At 42.9% G+C, this 22,180-nt stretch overlaps 1 protein-coding gene and 1 long non-coding RNA gene across 7 annotated transcripts in view; one reads left to right on the top strand and one right to left on the bottom strand.

Annotated features, from left to right (window-relative positions):
• Window positions 1–22,180, bottom strand: part of CPED1 (cadherin like and PC-esterase domain containing 1) — a 133,425-nt gene that overhangs the window by 27,795 nt on the left and 83,450 nt on the right. The gene's annotated exons all lie outside the window — the stretch shown is intronic.
• Window positions 6,798–21,865, top strand: LOC310825725. Its single transcript, XR_014555488.1, has 3 exons — window positions 6,798–8,751; window positions 11,146–11,189; window positions 20,284–21,865. It is a non-coding gene; the product is annotated as an uncharacterized lncRNA (long non-coding RNA).

Below are 22,180 nucleotides of genomic sequence, written 5' to 3'. Positions count from 1 at the left end.
AGGGAATGTATAAAGGGGTCCGCCCTAGACCTTGACACGGCACAGACCCTTGGTTAGGACAGTTCAAATCCTCTGCAATCCCTTCTATGATTTTTAATGGGTTGGGTAAGAACCAACTGGAAAGACATTTGTAGCTTTCTATTCATAACAATTTGAAGGACCTCTGTTTACGCTGTATCCAGTGTGCTGCTTTGGGGAGTGGCGTGCACATGGCGATAACCACAATCCACATCTATCCTGATCTATCTCGTCTTTTAAAATGAAATCTTATGTTTGCTTTCCCAAACCGGCTTCAATCCAAATTGGAAATCTGGGCCTGATTGCCTTGATACAGCAACCTCTGTTCTTGACCAGTGGTTAAGCATGCAAGCGTTTGTCTCAAGCCGTTGTTTCGGGTGTGGTGAAAGGCCATCAAATTGTTAGCTATGATTGTTGTGTTTTTGCTGCCAGGAAAGCTGGAGTTCCCGTGGGAGCTAGACGTCAACTCGCAGCCTTTTGATCCAAAGGGAAGCCACAGAGCTCCGCAGATGCAAGAACCAGATGCTCGTGAGAACCCAAGAAGCACAAACCTGAGCATTCTCCTAACCTGCTGCCTCTGGCAGTGGAGCTAGAACAGAGCCATGGTGTCTGTTTGCCATCGATGAGTGGATAAAGACCTGAGAGCTGGGGATGGGGAAGGAGAGGTTGGGTGTAGGAAGTACTCATGGGGTGATGGAGGAGAATGAGGGGAAAGGGGGGGTCAATGCACAGCAACCAGAACAGCAGGACACATCACCAGAGGGACCTCTGTCTCCATGAGCATGGCGGGTGCTGAAGCATAGGGAACAGTGAGAGGGGTGCTCTAGGAAGCTGAGACAGACAAAGGCCTACAGCCCAGGTCCCTAGCTCGCCAGGTGAGGCTTGCTAGCTCTGGGAGGACATGTGTGATTCCTCAGATGGAGGAGGCTTGGAACAGGTGAGGGTCACTTGCTGTCAGGGACTGGTCTGAAGAGGAATGGTGGAGACCTTCCCCCTCCTCGTGCACTTCCCAGAGAAGAGGGAGACGGTATAGATTTAGAACAGTGGTTTGCAGAAGGTCACAGTTCAGAGGCTGCAGAGGGGAGAAGATGGGAAATATTGGGAGAGGAGCAGGAGGAAGAAGAAGATGCACCAGGGGAGAGACTGCTGACAGACTCAGCGTCTTTGGGAAGCAGGCCGGACTCACTCCCTCCCAGGTCCAGGCAGGCATTGAGAGTAGGAGAACAGAAAGCTCAGAGGCAGAAAGCACAGATCAACCAACTTAGGGAAGATGTATAATAGGAGAGGCGGAGATGGTGGGACTTTACTCGCAGCAATGGCATTATCCAAGAGGCAGCATCACGCGTCTCTTTCTCTGAATATTGAATAAATTATCTCAGTAAGAACTTCTTGTTTCCCCATTTCTGGCTGCCAGCCGTGAGGGAGGGGGGTCGGATTCCCTGAAGCCTGACACCTGCCTCATCAAACCCAGATGCTGCAACCAGCAGGGAAAATAGCAGGGGTGCCAACATGGGCCCCAGGGTATGGGTGCCCAGCATGTGTGCTGTGGTGTCATATCATGACGTCACACGCCCCGCAGCCTCGGAACCTGACTTCCACCTACGAGGTCTTGTGAGACCTTGTACGTGACTTCCAGTGCTTTGCAAGGCACTGAAAGTTGCATCGGGAGCCCTGCGGTGTTGAGCACGCACAATAAAACTCAAGGCCCCAGGGTCCCCTATAGTTGGCTCCCCTGCAAAGTATAAAAGGGAAGCAGAGCTGAGGTGCTGTCTCTGCTCCACTGCCGATGTTGAAGGACCTTGGCTTAGGAGAAGAAGAGAAGAAGAGTTTGGATTTGATATCCTGCCTTCCACTCCGCTTAAGGAGTCTCAAAGCGGCTAACATTCTCCTTTCCCTTCCTCCCCCACAACAAACACTTTGTGAGGTGAGTGAGGATGAGAGACTTCAGAGAAGTGTGACTGGCCCAAGGTCACCCAGCAGCTGCATGTGGAGAAGCAGGGAAGCAAACCCGGTTCACCAGATTACGAGTCCACTGCTCTTAACCACTACACCACACTGGTGTAGAGATGCTGCAAGGTCTCTGCAGGACTTTGGACATGTGGCTTGACCCTGGACTGGGGGTTTGACATACTGGCTTGCTTCCAGGTAGGCCAGGGGTTCAGGACAAAAGAGAATGAAAACCTATGGTCAATTTCAAAATGAGGCTGCACATTGAAGGCGATAAAACTGAAGGGCGGTTTATATCGATATCAATACTACCAATCAATACCAATATTTTGGGATACAGAGCTGTCAAGTGAAGAAACGTTTTGCTTTGGAAAATCAATAAAAGAACGGCCATCTCTAGGTTAGATTTCCCTGGCTGGCTTATACCGACGCTGCTGATAAATATACTCTCGTTTAATGCACACAGCTGGAGAACAGAAATAAGGAAGACAAATTGGCTCCCCCAAATCACCTACAAATCTGTTCTTTCTTTCTTTGAAACCCATAATGGTAACTAAATTGGCTCTAATAGATTTTCAGCGCTCTTGCTGCTTTAATCAAAGAAGAGAATTTAATGTTGGATGGGCATATATATATATATATATATATATGTACCTCGGGTTAAGTACTTAATTCGTTCTGGAGGTCCGTTCTTAACTTGAAACTGTTCTTAACCTGAAGCACCACTTTAGCTAATGGGGCTTCCTGCTGCTGCCGCGCCACCGGAGCACAATTTCTGTTCTCATCCTGAAGCAAAGTTCTTAACCCGAGGTACTATTTCTGGGTTAGCAGAGTCTGTAACCTGAAGTGTATGTAACCTGAGGTACCACTGTGTATATGTGTGTGTGTGTGTGTGTGTGTGTGTATCTCACAACATTTTCCAAAAGATATTGATTAAGGGTTTGCCTTCTGGTGCATAGCAGATAGAACGCACAGTCTCCTTGCAGCTTGCTAGCATGATGGCATGGAGGAAGCTTTTTTTACAGATTGGATGCTGAAGCTGGTGCCAAAGGACAAGCTCCCGGTTAAACACTGACTCTGTTCTCCGCAGCAGAAAGTTCACAGCGCTCCATACCCTCAGTTTCTTTCGATTCGGGAAGAGTAATCAAGGAACCGGTAGCAAAAAGTGACTCAAGCCATTACAGCGGCAATGAATTAATCTGGGACACTGAATGAATCACTAAGTTCAAGCACTTACGTCTGCCGCATGAGACCATGATGAATGAGTTAACAGGGTAGCTTGGCAGGTGCGTAAAACACAAGGCAAGGTTGCTGCTGAATTAAAACGGTGGAAAACACAGTTACCTAAATTAGGATATACAGCTATAAGAAATAGAGAGAAGGAAATTTTGGGGTAAGGCAATAAGTGAACAGATGAAAGTCAAGGGGTTCTGGAATCAAGTGGAGCCTTCTGCTGTCTGCTGCTTCTCTGCTACTTCTCTCTATACCTGAAAGAGTGTCTCCACCCCCATCGTTCAGCCCAGACACTGAGGTCCAGCGCTGAGGGCCTTCTGGTGATTTCCTCCCTGAGAGAAGTGAGGTTACAGGGAACCAGGCAGATGGCCTTCTCGGTAGTGGCACCTGCCCTGTGGAACACCCTCCCATCAGATGTCAAGGAAATAAACAACTATCTGACTTTTAGAAGACATCTGAAGGCAACCCTGTTTGGGGAAGTTTTTAATGTTTGATGTTTTATCGTGTTTTTAATATTCTGTTGGAAGGCGCCCAGAGTGGCTGGGGAGGCCCAGCCAGGTGGGCGATATTGGGAAATGTCATTCCACCTTAAGGAGTAGACATGGAACTGTTATGTGTCGCATGTCTGTTTACATTCCAGCACTGTTTTGCTGCCATTAGTGGAATTTCCACTGTGTTATTGCTTTTGCTTTTGACTCTCTCGCCGAGAAGACAAAGAGAGAGACGACATGTTTCTTTGTCCTGATTTATGATTAATAAATCCGTAGTTGTAGTTTGCTTCCACAAGCCTCACACCTATTCTGTTTGCGCAGTTTGCACTGCTGATATAGTGTGCCCTGGCTTTGAAGCCTGGGTCGCTGATTTATGTCAGAGCAAAGGCCGATGGGTCTTCGCAGCGGGATGGCTGAAAGGAGACGACTCAGCTGGGACTAGCCAGCTGGCCTTTCAACCCTCTGATGATGATGATGATGATCATCATCATCATCATCTCTATATCCTGGCAGAGGGGAAGGCAACCTCAGGGGCCAAATGACTCTCTGTCTGGCCGTCAGAATTCTACTTAGGCGACATCCCTCATTGGCCAACTCTTTTTGCTTAGGTAGACTGTGTCTTTTTAATTAAAAATATATATTTTTGTTAGCTTTCAAATTATTATGGAACCACAGAGACAAGTAAACAATAATTCAATAATATAGCCAACTAAAGGCAGGGCATGCAAAGCCTAAATATATATATTTCAAAATAACACCTAATCTAAAATCATGACAACCATATTTCTCTAGATTCTGCAGGGAGAGATACCTGTAAATCTGAAACTAAAAAGAAAATAAATAAAGTTCCCTCATACTGAATAGAAATGATCAAGATCTCTCTGCCCTGTAGTGACCCATAACTAATGTGTTATTCCCTGTTCCCCAACCAGTCTACATCTCTCATTAGTCCTCCAACGGGTTTTGCCTGGATGAGTTCTGATGATGCTTCTTCCTTGTGTGGATCGAGGAAACACAGGGGTGTAGAAACTATCTTACTGTAAAAGGGTAATATTTGCATTCGTTGCTCCACCCACATTTGCATAAGGCCCCGCCCACTGCTGGGATGTGGCCCTTGGAAGCTTGTTAGAAAGGGAATGCAACCCCTGGACTGAAATAGGTTTCCTACTCCTGGCATCTGCTGGTGCTTTGCCTGATAACAGATTTTATAAAGCACACCAGTTATTAGAAATTTCCTAGTGCTGTGGAGAAGATTATTTTTGTGCTCCAAAAACAGCTTTTTTTTTATTAAAGGGAAATGATTATCTCAAATCGGCACAGATGTTTTATGTAGAAGATGCAGCACAGGTGGAGAGGTGTATTCTGTGTCGACTGAAAATAGTAAAAAAGATAAATAGTTTTGGAGCCTCTCTGCAAATCCAGTATTTTCAGGTTGTGTCAGTTATGGAAACAGGCATTTAAAATTCCTTTAGTACAATATGTCCTGGAATGAAACGATTGAGATGCTTCCATTAAGCAGCACACACCCCTTTGAATTTGGCTGCAGCTTCAGTCCAGAGCCCATGATAATTAATATAATTTATCATGCATAATAAGAAATCAAATTATTACGTATGATATATCTTTAATCTGTGATTCAATATCTTTCTGTTGTTTAGTAAAACCAGATGGCCACAAAATACAGCTCTCCTAGAATCCGGCAAAAATGTGTTCAGGCAGAAACATGCTCTCTTCCCGAAACTATTTTAACCACAGCTGATGTCAATACATCATCCATAAACTGGGTGCTCCTGCTCAACCACAACGCAACTGGTTTGCCTAAATCATGGGTATGTTCACACATTCCTGTATGCAACCTGCATGCTGAAAGACAGTTGACTATGTTAAGTTGTGGGTGAACATATCAGACGGCACAGCGATTCTTCAAACGGCTCTTGTTATTCACAGGCCAGAACAGAACTGAACTGAAGGGTTCAGCCAGCCTGCTTATATAGAGCTCCACTAGAACGCAACAGTAACCATTTTCTGTAACTAACCAATCACTGAACGTCACTTTCAATCCCTTATTTGCATATGTGGACCTGAGTGAAAACTTATCTACAGTATCCCCCTGCAGGCCCAGGGTGAGAACTTCAGTACTTAACAACCTACATCCCACTGTTTCCTCTGCATCCAGCGCTGTACACATAACATTAGCCACAATCCATCTCTATACTGTATCTATCCTGTGGTTTCTTATGAAATACTCTGTTTCAATGGGTTTTCTCCAAACCAGCATCATTCTGAATTGGCGGGGGGGGGGGGATGCAGTGGCGTAGCGTGGGTTGTCAGCACCTGGGGCAAGGCAAGTAATTTGCGCCCCCTAACCTGTGGATTTGCACCCCCTAACCCCCAGATGTTGCACCCGGTGCGGCCGGCCCCCCTGCACCCCCACGCTACACCACTGGGGGGATGGCATAGTTGGGTTTTAAGCAAGCAATGCTCACATAGCTTTAAGCGTGCCAATATTGCTGTACTGGGGATGGAACGAGAAACCGACTGTGTGGCGAATCACAGATTAAGTCCACCTTTCCTTTAGTACCTTTGCATGTGGCTCATCAGGCCCTGGAGATCTGAATTCATTTAAAGTAGGTAGGTGTTCCCTTACCACCCCTTTTCCTATCTTGGGCTGCTGCTCCTTCCTTGCACTGTTTATTCTGTTATCACCAAGTTGGGCACTGGTTTCTTTTTGGGTAAAGATAGAGGCAACAAAGATATTGAGCAGTTCTGCCTTCTCTCTGTCACCTAATAGGATCTCTCCATCTTCTCCATGCAAGGAACCTTGCTTGTTCCTCCTCTGGCTTTGAAAATAGCCAAAGAAACCTTTATTATTATTTTTAACCTCTCTTGCAAGCTTGAGTTCATTATGAACTTTGGCCTGCCTAACCCTCTCCCTGCATACGAACCAACATTTCTCCAGTGAAAATAGGGGCGCCCGATTCCATAATAATTTACTATTTACATCCCACCCATCTGACTAGGTTGCCCCAGCCACTCTGGGAAGCTTCCAACATATTTAAAGACATTAAACATTAAAGAAACCCTTCCCTATACAGGGCTGCTGTCAGATGGCTTGGGGGGTCGGATAACTCCATATCCTCCAACATTTCTCTGATGAAAATAAGGACATGCTGAGGAAAAGAGGGACATTCCAGGATCAAATCAGAAACCAGGACAGCTTCTCTAAATCAGGGACTGTCCCTGGAAAACAGGGACACTTGGAGGGTCTGAAACTGTTGGCTACTCATGTATATTCTTCCTTTGTGATTTCTCCTTATTTTATAAACTAGGGGCCTGAATAATTGAAACTTGGTCTACATGCGCATTACTAGTTGTAGGTACATTTCCATAACTCACATCAAGGCAAATAATGCCCCAGCTTTGTAAGTTTGCAGAAAATATAGCATAAATTTTGTTCAGTAGTGATCTCTCTCTCTCTAATTTCATATGGGAGAAAATGTGTAGTGTTCAAATCACCACTTTGGATTATATCTGCTCTCTTGGCTTAAATTAAAGCATAACAGTTCTTCTCTCTTTCCACCGATGAAGCATTTATTCTTGAGCTTGCACTATTTAAACCATGCCACATAGTTGTTGAAGATTAAGAAATCTTCATACCACTGTGGCACACAACCCCTCTCCTAATTTCTGCCTGGTTTTCCCATGTTATTACAGTAGCTCCTTATTCACAACAGCTCCTTATTCACTGACTTGTTTGTCAGTGCAGAAGCCAAAATTTTGCACGGTGCTGCAAACCACCTTATTGTAGATTGAGTGATGGCTTTGCTGAACTTCCGCTGCCATTTGAAACCAACAAGTTCTGTTGTGTACTAAAGTGGGCGGTTAGTTAGACAAACCCAGAAACAGAAAACAGATCCTGTGAGCAGGTAAACTTGTGGCGAACTGTCTCTACGTGGATAACGGGGGATAAAATAAGTTGATTTCTCCCATATCTCAAAATAGCACATCTCAGCCTATCTGCATGCACAAGAAAGCTTATACCCAGAACAAACTTAGTTGGTCTCTAAGGTGCTACTGGACATTTTATTTTTTATTTTTAAATTTAGCACATCTCAGAGAGGCTTTATCCCAAATAAAAAAGACAATACTTTAAAGCAGGCTCCTATTCAAAAGAACTCATGCTAGCAAATAATTAGAGTGAATATTTATGCTTGCACATTTCAGAGAAATTCCCTTGGGTGACGGCAGATGTCAGTGGGGGGAACCCTGGAACATAATGCTGAAGTACAATGGGGTGGCGTTAGACAGAAATTTATAACTAGGTGGTTGGGGGACAAAATGACTTGGGTAGGAGAGGATGCACAGATCTTTCTGGTGACAAGCCATAGCTTTGTAGTTGTGGCTTAGCCTATTAAAAAGGAACGAGCTGAATGCTATGTGATTCACTGCAATTGAACAATAAAGGAAAACCGCAGGAAACTGTTGTTAAAATGTTGAGTTGCATTATAAATGCACAGGATCTTGGTTGTTTTAATGAGGGTTACTGTACGTTATTATTATTGTAATGATATTGGGATTTACTATTATTATTGTAATGATATTGGGATTTACTAAAGTTTTACAAAAAAAAATGTTTAGTTTTTTTAAAATGTTGACTGATGCTTCACTTTTTATTGTGCAGGAAACGGACTTTGGTTAAGTCCAGGGTGGGGAACTTATGTCCTTCCAGTTGTTGGTGAGCTACAAATCCCAGTTGGTGATGCCAACTGAGATCGATGGGAGTTGGGAGTTTAACAATATGTGGAGGGCCACAGGTTACTCAGCCTGGGACTATGTAATAAAGATCTCTGTGTTTGTCACATCCTTGAAACATCACTATGGCAACCCTTCAACCCTCCTATTAAAAGTACAAGGAAAGTGGTCCTCTGAGCAAATTTGTACTGGCCAAAGTCAGTCCACATGGACAGAATGTTGTGGCGGGTTAGACTAGGGCAGCAGGAACCATATTCAAAGAATTTCTCAGCCACCTTGCTTTGTGGCGGTCACTATCTGTCAGCCTAAGGTAACTTAGGCTGGGAGAGAGAAGAGCAGATCAGTTAGCATTACAATAAAGAGCCACTGAGGGTCGTCAACAACTCCTTCTCCCAGGTGTGACCAGAGACCGGAGATCTGGAACTGCCCTGGGGGAGGGCAAGGGGCTTCTGGGAAGAAGAAGGGGGAGATCCATCTTGGCCAGGCAGAAAGAAGGACTGCCTGCAATGCTTGGGGCCATGCTGTGAGATCTGGACCCCCTCCATGCAGGCTGAGGGTGTTAAATAGGCAAATAAACTCTATTTCTTAAAGCGCAGCAGCCTCCACCATGTCTTCTATTCTCCAAAGGGACACAGAGCCTGTGTGGGTGCCTGAGATCCCATGCGCTCTTGCCACAGCTTAGCAGAGAGAGGGACCAGCGCTGGTCTTTTGTAACATTACTTTTGGTGAGCCCAAGGTCACAGGGGAGCTGGAAAAGCCTCAGAAAAGGGCTGGAACAAATCCGAGAGAGAGGATATGATAGAGCTCTATGAAGTTATCCATGATGTAGAAAAAGTGGATACAGGGAATTTTACTCCTCCTCCCATGATACTAGAATCCGAGGCCATCCAATGAGATTGAATGGTGGAAAACAGAATGGTACACAGCCGAACTGTGGAATGAAAATGTGGTGAAGACCATTAACTTAGATGCTTTTAAAGGGGATTTATGGGGGATAAGTCTATTAGTGGCTTCTAGTTTTGATGGCTATATGGTACCTTCAAGTTCAGAAGCAGAATGGATTCCAGCTATAGTAATGGTAATATTGCTTATTACCAGAGAAAGGTGGAAACTTGGGGCCAAGCTATCGGTTGTATGCTTTGAGACCAAAGATACTTTGGTCTGTTCCAGCCTCAAAAACACACACACACCATGATGCGGCAGAGTCCTGAGTCATCTACAACAAGGATATCTGCTAGAGTCTTTTTTAAAAAGAAAAGTTTTGAGAAACACAATTTAATAATCCAATTTGCTGTTTTTACAAAAGCAATTTTGCTTCTCTTTATTTGGCCCGTAGGCGAAATGTTCCTTGAACGCTAACAACTCTAACGAATCAATGGTGTCTACTTCAGGCAACCAGATACTCACAAAAATGTTAATCATATTTAATTAGTTTTACACAGATGAGTTCGTTCTAAATAACTGTGATTTGTTAATTCTAAATATTGATTCAGATATCAGATTAATTAAATTTAAGCAGTCGGCTGTAATTTAGTCTTTCTGAAAATGAACATATGATCTGGAGGTCAAAAGATTGCATCTAGACATATGAATTAGTATATCTATAGATATCCTAATTGATATGTATAGATGCACTTTTCCTAAGACAAACTACCACTGCAGAGTATCAGAAACAATAATGAAGGCAGAATTCAGTAGAGAACCTCTACCCTAAATCTTATTGAAATGAATGAAGCAAGGTATATCCTGCCCTACAACATATCTATTTCACGTCCATGTTAGATCACACCCTTTTTAGCAGCTCCGATGCCAGAGATCTCTTCTAGAGGACAGCTATTTCATCTAGTCATTCCATTCATGCTTTGGAATAAGTGTGCTTTCCTTCAAAGACTATAAGCCACGACAAGTGCGACACTCTCAAGGTTACGGAAAGATAAAAGTGCTTTTCTAAATCACATGTTTGCATACGGCTGCAACGTGTGACCTATATGCAGAGGTCTGCGGTAGATACCCTCTGATTTAAAACCATGTTCGGTTCACAAAGGGAAAACGGCATATGTTCCACCAGGCAGCTAAAATGCGCTCTACGTGGGGTTACCTTTGAATGTGACCTGGAAACTACAACTAATCCAGAATGCAGCAGCTATACTGGTGACTGGGAGTGGCCGCCGAGACCACATAACACCAGTCCTAAAAGACCTACATTGGCTCCCAGTACGTTTCCGAGCACAATTCCAAGTGTTGGTGCTGACCTTTAAAGCCCTAAACGGCCTCAGCCCAGTATAATTGAAGGAGCATCTCCACCCCCATCGTTCAGCCCGGACACTGAGGTCCAGCACCAAGAGCCTTCTGGTGGTTCCCTCACACTGCAAGAAGTGAGGTTACAGGTAACCAGGCAGAGGGCCTTCCTTCTCTGTAGTGGTGCCCGCCCTGTGGAACGCCCTCCCAACAGATGTCAAGAAAATAAACAACTATCTGAGTTTTAGAAGACATCTGAAGGCAGCCCTGTTTAGGGAAGTTTTTAATGTTTGATGATTTATTGTGTTTTTAATATTCTGTTGAGAGCTGCCCAGAGTGGCTGGGAAGGCCCAGCTAGATGGGTGGGGTATAAGTAATAAATTATTATTATTATTATTATTATTATTATTATTATTATTATTATACCAGTAACATCTTTTTCTGCTCACCCACTCACCTCTTTTAGGTTTAGAAGAGTTCGGTGATACTCAACAGCAAGCTCAATGCATTGTGAGTAGGGTTGCCATATTTCATATTCTCAAATGTGAAAATATGTAAAGTTGTTGAGCTTTCCTTTCTCTTTTTGAGCTATTTTTTATGAAAACCGCCAAAATCTACACTTACAACATAGGCTGCCATATGTTCAGGACATTTCAGCAATTTCCACCCGGACACTGTTCCTGATGGCCAAATCCTGGCTATGTCCAGGAAATTCTGAATGTATGGCAACCCTTACTTATCCCTAAGAAATGGCCACAGGTACTTGTGGCAGATGGTGCCATTTTGCATATTTAAGAACTGGAACTTAGGGAGCTGTGTTTCACAGATCAAATCAGAAGAATCTTTATTTGCATCAGCCACTAGCCATAGCAATAAAATAAAATAAAATGTACTGAAGATAGAGGTAAAAACTTAAACTATACAAAATACATTTTGGAGGTTTACATCAATAATCACACTGTTTGCTATTAGTATATAATGGGGGGAAATATATATAACTGAAGCTGATTCAGAAATTCTAGCTGAAGATACCTAGAGATTATAAGGGACCACTGTCCACCCTTTCTATCCCAGGATTTAGGGACTGGTGAGACCTGTGTCTGTGCTTTAATATGACTTGTGTGAGGACAACTGCTGAGATTTGCTGGGTTTCATGGTTAAATCTGTCTATTCCTGCTCAATTTGTGTCCTAAATTCTATTCATGGGAACAGTCAGTTACTAACCATTCAGAGATTCTGTGTGCACTTGATTTGTAACAATAAATCATACTGAGAGGTCATGGGGTTGCAAGTAAGCACTCGGATGGACCGTGGGAATGCTAGTAAATTTCCTGATGTCCAAGCACTGCTGAATTATATGCCTGTGCTTTAAGGGCCTCTCTGAAGGCCAGAGGAAATGGACCCCACAGGCTCCCATGAAAGCAAAAAAGGTTCGTATTCCAGCATGGAAAATCTCCCCCTGCAGTTCATCAATAGTTGGAAGACCCATTGCTCTCTCTGTGAGCCATCCATTGCAGTTAACTGCCACTTAGGCTGCAATTCTGCACACTTCCCTGGGAGCAATTCCTACTGAACTCAATGTGATTTACAAGGGTTGCTTAGAAGGATGGGCAATGTTGCTGGAGAGAACGTGGGGAGCTGAAAGGAGGAAGTGGGTCTGGTGGATGCATTGTGAATATATCAGTGCCCCCTGCAGACTATGAGAGTAATTGCAGGCTCCTTGTAGAGTGGACAAAAGCTTTAAAAGACATTTCCCTTCCCCAGTGTTTATTTCTTAGGGTCAGTGCTTTTTTTCTGGGGGGACAAAGGGGTACGCATACACCTAAAGATTTTGTGAATCTTTGTACTTTTGTCCATTTACTGTACTTATTTTCCCCTACTTATATAACTATAAAAAAATATTTCCCTACAACTATAAAATGTTCATTTTCTTGAGTCAAAATGAGAGCATCCTAAACATTTTTTTAAAAGAAAAAAAGCACTGCTTGGAGTCCATATAAAAAACTGGGTCAGTGGATATGTGTGCCAAGATTCATACTTGTAACCCAAAGTACATGATTTTAGGCTTGAGCACACAAGACAAGAGTACACATTTGTCACTTTTCTGCTCCTGCAGAGGCGTTGCTTACAAATTTTTTTTAAAAAATGTTTAGTGTGGGTCAATGTAACAGCATGACAAGTTTTGTCCTTCTGTCCCAAAATGCAGAAAGCTAAAATTATTAGATTTCAGGCTTAACCATTCCACTAAATAGCCTGATGGAACATTATATACATGAAACTGGTTAAATGCCTGGATCCTATAGCTTGTACACAGACATGCATCTGCTGCATAATTTGCCTGGACCCCTTCATATTGACTGGTCATACATGAGTGCAGAAGTAATGGGCAACTGATGTATGGACTTCTGATTATACAGGAGGGCTCATAAGCCCTATGTTGTGGCACACAGCAATCTGGTTTGCTGGCATGAAATAGGCTCTAAAATATACAAATACCGGTAATTAAGTGTAGGAACTTAAGATTTCTGAGCCCTACCACAACAACTATCTCTATCTCTATCTATATTCACAGTGCTTTTTTCCCCTAAAAATGTTTAGGGGTACTCTCATTTTCCTACTCATATTGAAATACTGCCCCTCAATGAGGCCAAACTTAGATTCACAAAATGTTTAGAGGTATGCGTATCCCCAGAAAAAAGCACCGTATATGCACAAAGGAAAAATAAATTACAGGGACAAGCATTAAATGTGAAAAATATATTGCCCAAGTCATCAAATCTGTTGTTGCATATTTTCTCAATGCCACAAAGTGAACACTTTCTCTCCTGTGGCTAGTGATTCATTTTGCTTCCGGCGACCCACTGGCCCACAAGCGGGAAAATTATTTCCACATGGAAAATAGGTGGAAACAAAAATTTATTGGTATTGAACCAATAATTAATAAGGAATGTCAGAAAGAAGAAGGAGCTGCCAAAACTGATTCTAGGCACAAGTCTTTCCTACTGTGTAAAAAGTATTCACCTGGTGGGTTATACATTTAAATCCTGATTTTTATGTATTCGCCTTCCTTAGTCAATGCAGGAAGCAGACAACAGGGGATAAGGCAATAGTTCATTTTGTGAATGGGTGTTGAAGTGTTACATACAGCTATGTAACTGGCTATTGAGCTCCCTGAAGAGGCCAGGCTAGTTTTCCCCAAACAGTATTTGTACATACCTATAGGCTCACGTATTGTTATGTATTTTTTATTCTTCTGGTGTTCCAATTGTCTGCTGGCAAATATTGTTTAATAATCTGACAACTAATTTACTGCAGTATTTCATGGATAATAATTTTAGCCTAACCTTTTTGGGGGCTGCATTGTCTGTATGCAAGTATGTGGTACAGGGGCCAAGGAAACTTTATAATTGTTGAAGGAAGTCATCGAATGATAGTTTGCTTGTTACATGCTTGAGTCAATGTTCATCTATTGCTGTTTGTGCTAGTATTGTTAGTTTTAGTTTGTAACTGGTTTAAAAGGAAAAACACCATAGGTAAAATTAAAGAATTCCCTGGGTCCAGATTTGGGACAAGTGAGAAAGAGATTTAAAATAACAAAACATGCAGCAATGTAAAGTGTAGAAATATTGGCTGTTAGACCTTTAAAATAGACCCTTCTAAGTTCTTTCCAATATTCTCCACTTCTCTTAACATGGAAAGAGGCCACATGTTTGATTAACTTAAGAATGGTTTACTTACAAACTCTTCAAAGGTCAGATTCATGTGCTTTTCCACACAACAGCAAGAAAAGACAGGAAGTGAGGGACTGTGACCTAGGTAAGCCTGGCATGACAGCTTACTCTATTGTCTTAACCCCTTCATGTATTAATTAGAGATAAGCATGTTAATTATATGTGGCTGATTTACCCCACAAGTGTCACATCCATTTTATTTCCATTTCTTTTTGAGGCATTCCCTGCTCGTTTATACTAGCTTGAGCATTACCTGGCCTCCTATGATTTATTCCAAGTTCTTCACATGCATTTGTAATGCATTTATATTCAGGACAAAATGGAGAATGGAGGAAAACAAACTGAAATCAAATCCAACAACGAAAGGTCGACAGCCAAGTTTGGGTGTGCAATGTCAAAATAAATAATGAATTTCATCAGCACCTTACAAATTCACACACACACACACACACAGAGAGAGAGAGAGAGAGAGAGAGAGAGAGAGCCACAAGCTGTAATTAAAAGCAAGCAGCTTAATGCATCTCTAGAGAAATCACATGCTTTTAACTTTATTGTATTGCACATGCTGTGAGCCACCTCGTTGTATCTGGTGAAACAGCTCTTTCATAAAATATAGCAATGAGGCTTACGACATATAAGATGCAATGAAATCTGTCTGTAAATGCCTAGAAAACACAATTAAAAACATCAGTAAACATTGGTGGGTTTAAAGAAAAATTCGTATTGTGAAGGCCTGTCTAAACAGTGCGGTTTTTGGAAAATGTTTGAGAGAAGGAAAGGATGGTTTCTGCCTAAGCTCTATTCCAATCCTAAACATATTTGGTGGGGAGAAAAAGCCCCATTTATTGCAGCTGACTTTCCTTCCAAGTAAGGAACTGTTACGGTTTTGCTCCCAAATGTTATCTATTTATGAAGCATCACTGAAGAGGCTGGACCCAATTAGTATGGTTATTTGGTTGCCCATCTATGCCCATGAGGTCTGGGATGATAACCTGGCACTCATCTTATCTGGATTGCTATATTTTAGATAGCAAAATCATCTCCTTTCCATGTTCCAGACTCTTGCAAGAAGGAAGTTCTCCTCCACGCTCTTGTCTTCATTTTTTGCTGCTCTCTTATATTTCACGACCCCTGAGCTAATCCCACTATTGTTCCTATTAGCAAGTTTAAGCAGGCAAACTTCAAACAGGCTAGCAGCGGGTCACAAGGTTTAATGGGCACATAGATAATCATCTAAATTACATTTCTAGGGCTGATGGACCAGACAGGCTTAGAGGGTAACTTTACCAGCTTTCACTGTTAATCAGCAAGGATTGTGTGTCTCAGTGTGTATCTGCCTTCGCCTGCCTCCTGAAGGGCTGGGCCATTGGGGCTGATTAACAAAGGCAGCTGCATTAACTTTCCTCTCTCACTGAAGTTCGTTCAGGAGGCCCAAACGACATGAAAGGCAAACGCGACCACAGCTCAAGCGCCAAGCGCTCATCACTGTGAAATTATCCACCCTCCGCTTGCAAGATTACTATCGTCAGCAAAACAGTTGTTGCCAATTTTCACAATCTGTTAACACTTCGAAACTTGCCTACTGACTGATCCTCTTTCACCTCGATTGTGCATCTCATCGAGGGAAAAGTGCAGCAAGCTACTTCACATTGTCTACCGAGTTCGAAAGTGATGGCTTCAGACAGGCTGAAAGGGTTTCGGTGACTGTGTGCTCCAATTAATAGGGCTTCGTTTCAAGGCAGAAGGAATCAACCAAGTAAGAAAGGTTGGGTGAGTGAAATGAATACACATTTGTTTCTTGCAAACATGAGGCCTTTAAAAATGAGGGGGAAACACACCACAAAATGACCTTGTTACATCAGAAATCCAGACCCAAGTGTCCCTATTTTCCAGGGACAGTTCCGAATTTACAGAAGCCGTCCTGGTTTCTGATTTGATCCCAGAATGTCCCGCTTTTCCTATTTTCATTGGATAAATGTTGGAGGGTATGGCAGGACACCCCCATTTTCACTGGAGAAAGGATGGAGGGTATGGAAATCCCAGTCTCTAGATCTGAATATTGTGTGAACAGCGAACGGTGTGAACAATTCTATGATTCTAAGCATCGAACCAGGAAGTTCAGGAAGGTACCTTTAATAATAAATAAATAAAATACTGTAATGCAAACAGTAATTTCAGTTGACCTGTTGTGGGTTTTCAAAAAATTATTATTGCAGCATTATTTTAGCAAGGATCCTTGTCACTGCATCTATTTCCCTTAAACTGTTAAAGATGCAGCTACTCTGCTTAAGGTTAGGAACTGGGAAGCAAGAAACAGTACCATCACCTACATATGTTGACAAATTCTACATTCGAATTCACATTTCAAATTCATTTCAAATGTAGCCCTGTAAGAACACAAGAAAAATCCTGCTGGGTCAAGGCCAAAGCTCATACAGTCCAGAATTCACTTGACTTCGTAGGCTATGATGCTCTATAGTACAAGCACAAAAGAAAGAGCAGGAGGAGGCCAGGAAGATTAGAAGACATTCATGAGAAATAACTGAATTGTTGCAAGCGGCCCAACATAGCCAGGTCTCCACCATAACGAGGAATGAGATCATAGCTAATTATAAGTGCCTCATCCTTGGAGGAGAACAGATGAGGAAAGGCTAAAAGCCATACAAAAAAAAGGAGCTTAAAGAGAATTTAAATTAGCTAAGTGACACACAGAGTTAATCCTTCCTCAGCCTGCTGCCCATTAATGAAAATAGTCTGCCATTTCATTCATTTGTGACCCAACTGCAAAAACAGACTCAGCATTCTTAAAGTCTGAACTTTCAGGGCTGGGGTAGGTTTACAGCAAAATGGACAAAAGTAGCCGAGGAAACCAGGCTGCCCCCTTCTTATACAGTGGTACCTCTAGATACGAATGGGATCCGTTCCGGAGCTCCGTTCGCATCTAGAGGTAAACGTAACTAGCGACGGCATGTCTGCGCACGCGTCGCTTTTCGTTGCTTCTGCGCATGCGCGTGACATTATTTTGAGCGTCTGTGCATGCGCAAGCGGCAAAACCTGGAAGTAACGTGCTCCGTTACTTCTGGGTTGCTGAGGAGTGCAATTCGAATGCGCTCAACTTGAAGCACATTTAACCCGAGGTATGACTGTAAATATTTCAAGGAATGAACAAAAGCAACAAGGAAAATATTTCAGATCAATCGTTGGGCGAATCCTTGCCTAGCTTCATACATGGCTTTCATTTAATGGATTTTGAACCACTTTAAACTGTATCCACGGCCTCTATTTGGAGAGAAAATGATGCACTTGTTGGGCGATTTGAATAGCATATCTAAGGCAAGCAGTACCATTTGGCTGAAAGGAACCATTTTGGAGAAGCAGTAGATCAGCCGTGAGCATTATTAGGGATAATGTCCTGGTTTGGACAACCTATGGCCCTCCTGTTCTTGCTGGGCTTCAACTCCTATCCATCTCAGCCAGTATGGCCAAGAATTAGGCATCGTGGGAGTTATACTCCCAACATCTTGAAGGTCATAAGTTGCCCAGTCTTGTTCTACTCTCTGCAAGGACTGCCACATCTCCCTTCTGTGGGATGTAATCCATTGGTGCAGTCAAATGCAGCATTCCTTATTTCCCTAGAGTGGGCACAGGCATGGGGACATCCAGTCAGTGTAACTTCCTGTTCCACTGGTCTGGAGTTTTCCTCTCCCTGCATGTGACCTGGGAGATAGGCATGGCTCTGGCTGACTCCATAAAAGAGCAGAGTCATGCAGCCATTTTTCTGAGTCTGTTTAGTCTTTCTATTGTCTTGATTCTAGCAGTTTTGTCTTGTCTTCTTGTTTTGTTGATCTTTTGCTGCCATGCTGCTCTCTTGCAGCCATTTTGTATTCCTAATGTCATTTTACTGTCTGCTGGCTCTCAGCCAGCAGCACACAAGTTCAGTCTCCATATGAGATTAACTCACGGTTTCTTTGTGTAACTACCAAGTAAAGCCTGCCTTTCAGGGATCATATCATGAACTAAAATGTGAGTAAACTTTTTGTTACTTTACTCAGAAAGACTCTTGTGTTTTTATTCTTTTAGGAGGGATAAAAGGGGACACCAGGAAATAATCTTAACTAAGAGATTCAAATGAATCTGCAAACTGGTTTCCAGCTACATGGAAGGGAATCTGCTCTGCTACATCACTTACTAGCATAAGTGAAGGAAGGATAATACTTATTCAATATATCCTTCTGTCTTTAACATTCCCACAAGTTTCGCATGCCCTTTTTGTGCTGCTGCTGTTGTTCCTCATTCCTGAGTGTCTCGTGCCATGATTTTCAGGAGAAGGCAATGGCATTTCATGTCCTGAAGGCATTATGCAACTCAACTGCTTCATTTATTTTTGGAGGAACACAGTGTTCTAGTGATCTTTAAGAGGAGCCTACTGGTCCTGTTTGTTCACAGGTCCACCTACGTCAGCATCCTATTTTTACCAGTGGCCAGTCATGTGGATCCAGGAATCCTACAAAGGTTGATGCCCACCCTCAATGTATGTTCCCCAGAACATTTAGACGTATACAGCCTCTGAGCAGTACTGGTCTTCATCCATCTCGATGCACTTCTGCAATTCTTTTTAAAAGCCAACTAAGCAAGGAGTCATCTCCACATCCTGTATCAGTGTGACTTCTACATAAGATTCACGTGTACAAGTTGCAGTACATGTGTGGGATTTTTGGAGTGCTGCTGACCAGGTGATGCTTTTTATAAGGGTGGTTCTCTTTCAGCCATTCAGCATTTGTGGAATAAACTTAAGATATTTCCAGAATGCTCAAAAGGGACCAATGTGATGTTCTTCCCTGGTGGTGGGATAGCTAAACATACTTTTACCGTGCCCAAAAATGAGCTACAGTAATGGCACGCAATGGCTACACAAGAGGATACTAAGATTCCACCTACCTTGCCAACTAATTAGAGAAGGGTCAGAAAATGGCACATATCAATTTAGAAGGCACTGGAGCAGAGAAAGAGAAGTGTGCACTTTTTTGTTAATTAATGGGGACACTTAATTTTTATTTTATTTTTTTGGAAATTTAATTATTATTTTTAAGGGCTATAATCAGTTATTCGGTGATGCAGGCCTAGAAAAACAACAACAACGCTTATATGGGCTTCTTAAGTGTAGCATTTTTATTATATTACTTGCCTAAACTAGGGACTATAGGTTGTATTCAATCAAGTCATACTCAAAGTAGACCCATTGATATCAATAGATTTCATTGGGTCTACTCTAACTTAATTGGACGATTCAGAATCTGGTTTTGGAGACCACTCTACTGAGGATAAATTTAATATTTGCAACATGTGAAGAGAACTGCAAGATAATTACGCAAGTCTTTCCAATCTGTGTACTTCAATATCTCCTTTTATGTGCCTCTTACACAGCTACTACAAAGTTATTTGAAATACGATGCTGGAAATGTGGAGCCGAAGTTGTAATTGCATTTTTTCTTTCTTCTTGAGACAGAAACACACATTTTAAACATAGTCCTTTCAATCCAAAGGAAACCCAGCATAAACCCTACAGCCACCTCTTAATTTACAGGGAACTCTCCTACAAGCCGGTCTAATGCAAACAATGGGAAACCCATGCTTCTTAAAATGCCATCGTAGGCTCAACAGTTTATCCCCCGACTAATTTGCTTTTAATGAGGATATTATGGGTACTGTAAGAAAGAGAAATAACAATAATTTGGTGCTCTTAAGGGCTGTTCAGCTTTGGAACTGCACACTTCTTCGCTGAATAGCCTTGAACTTAATCCAGGATTACTCAAATGCATGAGAATTGCTGGCAGACTGGAAACAACATCCCTAGCTCTCCCTTTGTGTTGCAGCCTTCATCACCGTATCAGCTTGCAGTGAAACTTGAATATCCTAACGGGATTAGACATGAAAGAGAAGAGTCTCAGGATTGGGCTTTCAACTGAAACCCCGCTGTGAGAAAGACCACGCCACTGTCTTTGACCTTTTCCTTCCTATGCATGAGCCCAGTTGTGCCTAGCCGAGGGTCTAAAGAAGACCCCGTCCCTTTGCTCTCTGTTTATCCTTTTGCTCCTAGAACAGGTGTCTGGTTACTAAAGAGAAAAGGCATGGAAGTCTCTGATCTCTGGCACAGGCAAAGCCCGCCAGCATGAGTAATGTGCTTCAGAACTGGAAAAAAACACACAAAAAAACACCGGCACTACAATATTCAAGCTATGGAGAAATTCTCGTGTGCAAACAGCACCTTATTTGCCTGCTCCCTCTCTAAACTCTAAAAGCAATCATTAGACACTTTAATGATATAATAGGATGGTTTGTTCCCGGAAAGGGTGCCTTCCTTAGAATACAAATACTGGCCAGGGTCCAAGGATCTAGCTCAGGCACACCCAAATGCCTGGGCCTGCCCCGCGGGACTTTTGGCTTTCCGCCTTTAAATAGCAGGCTGCTGTGGTGCATCGCAAACTGCTTTGGGAATTCCTTCGTTTTCAAAGCGGTTTGCAGTGTCTCGTGGGGGGCTGCTGTTCACAAGACGCAAGCCCAAAGGTCCCCTGGGTACATGGAAATAGAAACATGTTTGAAGCGGCATGCCGCACGCTCACAATTTGCACAGACATTCCTGTTGTTCTCCTGAAAGGCCTTAAGTCCGGACTGCTATAACACAATTTGAACTGAAGCAACATTTAGACAATGAAGTATATGTATTAACCAAAAGTCAATCACTTTCGTAAAATGGCTAGTAAGGTGACGCCTTCCCTCCGGCCTCTCTTATGGTTTCACCTGCACAGTGAGCGAGTTTTGAAGAAACGGCACAAGAATCTGCCTTGTATCAAGTCGGACCATTAGAACATAAGAAGAGGCTCCTGGATCAGGCCAATGGCTCATCTAGTTCAGCATCCTGTTCTGACAGTGGTCTGTTTGGACTACTGCAATGCGCTCTACGTGGGGCTACCTTTGAAGGTGACCCGGAAACTACAACTAATCCAGAATGCGGCAGCTAGTCTGGTGACTGGGAGTGGCCGCCGAGACCACATAACACCAGTCCTGAAAGACCTACATTGGCTCCCAGTACATTTCCGAGCACAATTCAAAGTGTTGGTGTTGACCTTTACAGCTCTAAACAGCCTCGACCCACTATACCTGAAGGAGCGTCTCCACCCCCATCGTTCAGCCCGGACACTGAGGTCCAGCTCCGAGGGCCTTCTGGTGGTTCTGTCACTGTGAGGTTACAGGGAACCAGGCAGAGGGCCTTCTCGGTGGTGGCGCCCGCCCTGTGGAACACCCTCCCATTAGATGTCAAGAAAATAAACAACTATCTGACTTTTAGAAGACATCTGAAGGCAGCCCTGTTTTAGGGAAGTTTTTAATGTTTGATCTTTTATCATGTTTTTAATATTCTGTTGGGAGCTGCCCAGAGTGGTTGGGGAAACCCAGCCAGATGGGTCAGATGGGTGGGTTATAAATTATTTATTTATTTATTATTATTATTATTATTATTATTATTATTATTATTATTATCCTGGAACTGTTTGGAATTCTCTGATTCTATGATTGGTTGCAAATTACACATGCCCTACTGTTGCAGTGTGGACAGACGTAATAGGGACTATCCAAGCACGCAATCATCCACATGCACTTGGGAGTTGCTTTTGAGGACTTGCAAAAGTAGGAAGCCTCTGAAGCAGTTGGGAACTGAGAAATATGGCCCAAGAAGAGGAAAAAGGATTGACTGAAACTGCGGTGGCAAGTGAA

The sequence above is a fragment of the Podarcis gaigeae genome (assembly GCF_964106915.1).
Source record: "Podarcis gaigeae genome assembly, chromosome: 10".
Classification (NCBI taxonomy): Eukaryota; Metazoa; Chordata; class Lepidosauria; order Squamata; family Lacertidae; genus Podarcis; species Podarcis gaigeae.
This window is presented reverse-complemented; position numbering and strand designations above follow the sequence as displayed.